We start from the raw sequence: 7,876 nt of genomic DNA on the forward strand, positions 1-7,876 counted from the left end.
TTTCTACTCCCGTAAAGATTTACACCCTTGGAAACCCTGTACAGGGTCGCTATGGGTCGGAACCGATGGCACTTAACAACAACAATACATATATATAAACTGGGCTTACTGGTCAGAAAGAGACTGGAGGAACCTGAGACTACGGCCTTCAACCACCTTTCAACTTTGGAAAAGAACTCACCCTTGAGGTACAATTTTCAGCCAAACAGTAGATAGATACATAGGGAGATAACAGCACTGGGAAGGTATGCTCACCATGGAATGATCATTCAAAATCAAAAGGTCAACATTTATCTAAGGAGAAAGTTGAGAAGGGATTGGAAGGTGGATGAAAAAGAAATGGGAACCAAGGAAGGAAGCAGGATAACTGTTGTTGCAGGGAAGGGGCTACTTTGAGATGAAGCAAAATGTATGATTTGTAGAACATAAAACAGATGATCTTGTCTATAAACTTTCACTCAATTCACAATAAAAAGTTAATTACATATATATAGTTCTCTTGAGGATGGGATGGCACATGAAATTCATATCTCTGCCTCACAGTAATATTGTGAGAGATAAATGTGCTAGTATACACCAAAGCAAACCAAACCATACCCACTGCCATGGAATTGATTCACTCACCTCCCAGGTGCCCACTGATAGGTAAAATGATTTATCAGTTTCAGAGGGTCTGTGGAGGAGCAGCATTCACTGAAATCCTGCTGCCCATTGTCTTAAAGTAGCTCAAAGCCTTACTGTTATTAAGTGCTGCTGAGTTGGTTCCTAGTATAGGGTTTCTGTGGAGCAGATGGTGAGATTGAACACCGACACTGCAGCAGTTTAAACTGACCTGGTAGTTCAGTGCATTAACCCACAGCACCACATCCGAACTCCAGCTAAAAGCCTTGTTGTTGTTGTTAAGTGCCATCGAGTTGATTCCAATCCACAGAGACCCTGTATAGGGTTTCTGAGGAGCAGCTGGTGAGCTTGAACAGCCAACTTTGCAGTTCAAACAGCTTTGCAGTCTGGCACATTAACCCACAGTGCCACACCAGGTATTGTTGTTGTTGTTAAGTGCCATCGAGTTGATTTCAACCCATAGCGATCCTGTATAGGGTTTCCCAGGGGCAGCTGGTGAGTTGGAACCATTGACCTTGTAGCTAAAAGCCTTAGGAACCTGACAGATTTAGCCATTCAAATGCAGAGTCAGGGCTGCCTTTACAATCCTGAGGATTAACTCCTTTCCATCACTTCCCAATTTTGATGTTTCTCAGGTTAATCATGAATTTTTTTTTGTACTATTGTCTTTAAGTTAGAACTTTAAAAAGTACAGAGCATATTCCTAGTTGTTGTTATTAAGTGTTCTTGAATTGGTTCCCACTCAGCAATTTCCAGCTCACATCAATCCCCCAGGACAGAGTTAGAACTGCTCCTTAGAGTTTCTGAGACGAAATCTTGAAGGGAGCAAACAGACTCATCTTTCTCCCATGGAGTGGCTGGTGGATTTGAAGCAGCACCCTTGTGGTTATCAGCCCAAGACTTAAAGCACTGTGCCACCATGCCTCCTTGTGCTGGTGTTGCTATTGTCAGGTGCCATTGAGTTGATTCCGACTCATAGTGAGCCTGTATGGAATTTCCGAGGCTGTGAATCTTCAGGGGCACAGAAAGCCTCATGTTTATCTTGGTGAATAGCTGATGGGCTTGAACTTCCAACTTTGTAGTTAGGAGTTCAGTGCTTATCCTACAGCAATACCAGCACACCTTGTGCTAATGTGGTAGTGGTGGTGGTTATGCACCGTGGAGTCAGTTCTGACTCATAGCTACCCTACATATGGTTTCCAAGGCTGCAAATCTTTACGGGAGCAGAAAGCCAAATTTTTCTTCTGTGGCTGGTAGTTTCGAACTGCTGACCTTGAGGTTAGCAACGGACTCAAAACCACTAGCTACTGGACTAGAAGGCTACAAAACAACGATTGTCTTCAAGTAGCTAAAAGCCTGAGGAACTTGACAGATTTAGTCATTCAAATGATCCTCCAGAGAACCTCTGAAATTGGTAGATCATTTTATCATTAAGTAGGCACCTGGGAGGTAAGTGAATCAACTCCATGGAAGTAGATATGGTTTGGTTTGGTTAGGCACATAGTATGGTTGGCGCATACTAGCACATTTATCCCTCACAATATTATTGTGAGGCAGAGATATCAATTTCATCCTCAAGAGAATTTGTACTGAATTGGATCAGTACAAATAGGAATTTCAAAAAATTCAAGAGTTAAGCTAAAAATAAGCCAAAGGAACCAAACTTAATTCTATTTGTCCCATCCTTACACATCCAGTATAATGAATTTAGACACTTTGTTGTTGTTGTTGTTGTCAGGTGCCATTGAGTCATTTCCAACTCATAGTAACCCTATGCACAACAGAATGAAACATTGTCCAGTCCCGCACTATTCTCACAATTGTTGTATGCTTGATTCCAATGCTGCCGTGACTGTGCCAATCTATCTCATTAGGGGCCTTCCTCATTTTTGCTGACCCTCCACGTTACCACACATGATGTCTTTCTCTAGGAACAGGTCCCTACTGATCATATGCCTGATGAGTGAGAGACAAAGTCTGGCCACCCTCGCTTCTAAGGAGCATTCTGTCTGCACTTCTTCAAACACAGATTTATTTGTTCTTTTGGCACTCCATGGTACTTTTAATATAATTCTCCAACACTTTAACTCAAATGCATCAATTCTTCTACAGTCTTCCTTATTCATTGTCCAACTTTCACATGCATATGAGGCTATTAAAAATACCATGGCTTGGGTTAGGCACACCTTGGTACTCAAACTGACATCTTCGTTCTTGAACACTTTAAAGAGATCTTGTGAAACAGATTTGCCTAATGCAATATGTAGTTTGATTTCTTGACTACTGCTTCCATGAATGTTGATTGTAGAGCCATGCAAAATGGAGTCTTTCACAATTTCAATTGTTTCTCCACTTATCATAATGCTATTTATTGGTCAAGTTCTGAGGATTTTTGTTTTCCATTTAGAGGTGCAATCCATACTGAAGGTTGTAGTCTACAATAATCATCAGTGAGTATATTAAGTCCTTTTTGCTTTCATTAAATAAGGATGTATTATCTGGATATCACAGGTTATTAATGAGTCTTCCTGCAGTCTTGACACCATGTTCTTTTTCATATATTCCATTTTCTCAGATTATTTGCTCAGTATACAGACTGAATAAGTATGATGAAAGAATATAGCACTGGAACACACCTTTTCTGATTTTAAACCATCCAGTATCCCCTTGTTTTGTTCAAATGACTGCCTCTTGGTCTATGTACAGGTTCTTCATGAGCACAATCAAAAGTTCTGTAATAATCATTCTTTGGAATATTATCCATAGCTTGTCATGATCTATACCGTTGAAAGCCTTTGCATAGTCAGTAAAACACAAGTAAACATCTTTCTGATAATCTCTGCTTTCAGCCAAGATCCATCTGATGTCAGCAATGATATACCTAGTTCCATGTCTTCTTTTGAATCTGGTTTGAATTTCTGGAAATTCCCCCTGGATTTACTGTTGCAACAATTTTTGTAATATCTTCAGCAAAATTTAACTTGCATATGATATTAATGATATTGCTCGATGATTTTCACATTCAGTAGACTGACATCTCTTTGTATTGGGTAAAAATATGGATCTCTACCAGTTGGCTGTCCAAGTAACTGTTTTCTAAATTTCTTGGCATAGATGAGTGATCACCTTCAGTACAGCATCAGTTTGTTAAAAGATTTCAATTTCTATTTCATCAATTCCTAGAGTTTTCTTTCTTGCCAATATCTTCAGTGCTGCTTGGGCTTCTTCCTTTAGTACCATCAATTCTTTATCATATGCTCCCTCTTGAAATGGTTGAACATTGACAATTTCCTTTTGGTATACTGACTCTGTGTACTCCTTCTATCTCCTTATGATTATTTCTACATCATTCAATATGTTCCCCATAGAATCCTTCAATATTGCAAGTCAAGGCTTGGATTATTTCTTCGGTTCTTTCAGTTTGAGATATGCTGAGTGTGTTCTTCCTTTTTGGTCTTCTAACTATAGGTCTTTGCACATTTCATTATAATACTTAACTTTGTCTTGAGCTGCCCTTTTAAACTGTATGTTCAGATATTTTACTTCCTCATTTCTTCCATTTGCTTTAGCATTTCTACATTGCAGAGCAAGTTTCAGAGTCTTCTTTGAACTACATTTTGGTATTTGGTATTTTCCTGTTTTTTTTTTTTTTTTTTTAATGACACCTTGCTTTCTTCCTTTGCTACATTTTTTTATGTCATCTCACAACTCTTCTGAGCTTTGGTTATTATTGTATAAACATATCATATCTATTCTTAAGATGGTCTCTAAATTCAGGTGGGGTATGTTCAAGGCCATATTTTGGCTCTTGTGGACTTGTTTTAATTTTCTTCAGCTTCAGCCTGAAATTGCATATGAGAAATTGATGTTCTGTTCCAGTTTGTCCCGATCTTGTTTTAGGTAATGATACGAAGCTTTTCTACCATCTGTTTCCACAGATGTAGTTAATTTGATCTCTGTATATTCCATCTGGTGAGATCCATGGATATAGTCATCTTTTATGCTGTTTAAAAAAGGTATTTGCAATGAATAAGAAATTGGTCTTGCAAAATTCTGTCTTGCGATCTCCACCATCAATTCTGTCATTAAGGTCATATTTTCCAACTAGTGATCCTTCTTGTTTCGTACTTTCTATTCCAATCACCAGTAAGTATCTATACATCTTGACTACATGTTTGATCAGTTGCAGACTGAAGAAGATGATGGAATTCTTCATCACTGGCTTTAGTGGTTACTGCATAAATTTGAATATTAGTGGTATGAACTGGTCTTCCTTGTATACGTACGGATATTATCCTTTCCCAGATACGTACGGATATTATCCTTTCCCAGATAGTATTGTAATTCAAAACAGGTCTTGAAATGTTAATTTTGATGAGTAATGCTCTGCCATTCCTATTGAATTTGCCATTCCAGGCCTAGTAAACCATATGATGGTCTGATTCAAAATGGCCGATACCAGTCCTTCTCAACACACTTGTGGGTAGAATATTGATTTTTATGTATTCCATTTCATTTATGACAACTTCCAAATTTCCTAGGTTCACACTTCATATAATCCATGTTGCAATTATTAAAAAATGTTAACTGCAGGGAACTCACAGAACGGGAAAAAATATTTTGCAATGACACATCAGATAAGGGACTTATTTCTAAAATATATAGGAAACAACAACACCTCTGCAAGAAAAAGACAAATAACCCAATTAAAAAATGGGCACAGGACATGAACAGACACTTCACCAAGGAGGAGATCTGGGCAGAAAACAAACAGATGAAGAAATGTTCATGATCACTACCCATTAGAGAGATGCAAATCAAAGCAACAATAAGATATCATCTCACACCAGCAACAAACACAAAGATCAAAAAAGTAGAGGACAATAAATGCTGACGAGGATCTGGAGAGACTGGGACCCTCCTACATTGTTGGTGGGATTGCAAAATGGTCCAACTACTCTGGAAATCAATATGGTGCTTACTCAGAAGGTTGGAAATAGAAATGCCTTATGATCCAGGAATTCTTCTACTTGGTATTTACCCACAAGAAATACGAGCCATAACACGAGTAGATATATGCACACCAATGTTCACAGCAGTACTATTTACAATAGCAAAAAGATGGAGACAGCCTAAGTGCCCATCAACTGAAGAATGGAAAAACAAACTGTGGTACATACACAAATGGAATATTATGCTACCTTGAGGAACAACAAGGAAGCTGTAAACCACCGTATAACATGGTTGAACCTTGAGGACATTACGTTGAGTGAAATTAGTCAGTCACAAAAGGAGAAATACTGCATAGGACCACTACTATAAAAGATTAAGAGAAAGAACCCATACTAAAGGGGGGTGGATTCTTGCTGGTTTCTGGGATGTGGGTTGTGGGGTGAGGGGAGGGAGGGGACGGTGGAGCACAGGACAGGGAATAGACACAGGATAGTTTGGGTGCTGCAGAGGGGGGCAATATACAAGAAGGCGTAGGGGAATGGAAGAGCAAAGTAGATGGGAGAACAATTAGGCAGGTTTTCATGGGCTAAGTGGGACAGAGGTAAAGAATGATATATGCACAACCTTGGAAAAACAGGGCTCTGGGATATAGGGATAGATACATGGTTGGAATGGGAAATGGGGGGAAGTAATGTTGAGATGCTTGGCTGTCTTTTGAATCTTGGTTTCCCATGTATACCATTATAAAATAGACACTGGAGGGGGACAGAAAGAAATCACCAGGATATCACCAGAAAGTTTATAATTCCTTCTTCTGCCTACAACTGATTGGAATACCTAAAATGGGGCTACAACGTGCCCATTGAAGGGGGTTTCCTGAGGAGCCTATAGGTGGAATCCTGAACAGCATCCAGAATCTTCAGATGTGAGAAATTTTCACTTGAAAGGATGGGCAGACAAGCCTGGAGCAACTTAAAGAACAGAAGATACTTCTTGAGGACACCGCAGGGGCTGCCGGGAGTGGAGCTCTTGCAGTTTCTAGCCGGGAGGCATCACCGCCATTGCCGCCTAGCTCAGTGAGTGCAGCCCTAGCTAGCCAAGCTGGGCCTCAGCGGGCCGCCAGCACGCACGATGGGCCAGTACAGCATCACCTCCTCCAAGACTGTGCTAGTCTTTCTCAACCCCATCTTCTGGGGAGCAGTAGGCATCTTATGTTATGTGGGAGCCTATGTCTTCATCACTTAGGACGATTATGACCACTTCTTTGAAGATGTGTACACGCTCATCCCTGCCATAGTGATCATAGCTGTGGGGGCCCTACTGTTCATTATTGGGCTAATTGGCTGCTGCGCCACAATCCGGGAAAGCTGCTGTGGACTTGCCACATTTGTCATCATCCTACTCCTGGTTTTTGTCACAGAAGTTGTTGTCGTGGTTTTGGGATACGTTTACAGAGCAAAGGTGGAAAACGAAGTTGATCGCAGCATTCAGAAAGTATACAAGACTTACAATGGAACCAATCCTGATGCTGCTAGCCAGGCTATTGATTATGTACAAAGACAGCTGCACTGTTGTGGAATTCACAACTACTCAGACTGGGAAAATACAGACTGGTTCAAAGAAACTAAAAATCAGAGTGTCCCTCTTAGCTGCTGCAAAGAGACCACCAGCAGCTATAATGGCAGCTTGGCCCACCCCGCGGATCTCTATGCTGAGGGGTGTAAGGCTCTAGTTGTGAAGAAACTACAAGAAATCATGATGCCTGTTATCTGGGCAGCACTGGCATTTGCAGCTGAGCAGCTATTCAGCTGCTGGGCATGCTGTGTGCGTCCATCGTGTTGTGCAGAAGGAGTAGAGATCCTGCTTATGAGCTCCTCATCACCAGTGGAACCTATGCATAGCAGCAAACTGAGCTTCTTAGTCTTATTCTGATTTGGAAGGTGAATTGAGCAGGTCTGTTGCTGTTGGCCTCCTGAGTTGTTTTAGTTAAAGCACACGTCCACTGGTGTTAGACAGAACAGCTTGGCTATTCGTTTACCTCCCTACCCATTCATCCCTGACTTCCTTTTTCCTTGTTCGTTGCTGTTGGCCTCCTGAGTTGTTTTAGTTAAAGCACACGTCCACTGGTGTTAGACAGAACAGCTTGGCTATTTGTTTACCTCCCTACCCATTCATCCCTGACTTCCTTTTTCCTTGTTCTAGCTGATTCTTCATATCCCTACATTTTTAAGTACAGTGGTAAATGTTCTAATTTCAGAACCATTTGCGAGTTGTGTAGTATGGTAGAATTAGAGTAGGATGT

The 7,876-nt window shown here is 40.6% G+C and overlaps 1 pseudogene; it reads left to right on the top strand.

The window, feature by feature from the left end:
• Positions 1–6,705: 6,705 nt before the first annotated feature.
• On the top strand, positions 6,706–7,475 carry LOC102831949 (annotated as a pseudogene).
• Positions 7,476–7,876: the final 401 nt, after the last annotated feature.

Source organism: Chrysochloris asiatica, unplaced genomic scaffold, assembly GCF_000296735.1.
Source record: "Chrysochloris asiatica unplaced genomic scaffold, ChrAsi1.0 scaffold00030, whole genome shotgun sequence".
Taxonomy (NCBI): Eukaryota; Metazoa; Chordata; class Mammalia; order Afrosoricida; family Chrysochloridae; genus Chrysochloris; species Chrysochloris asiatica.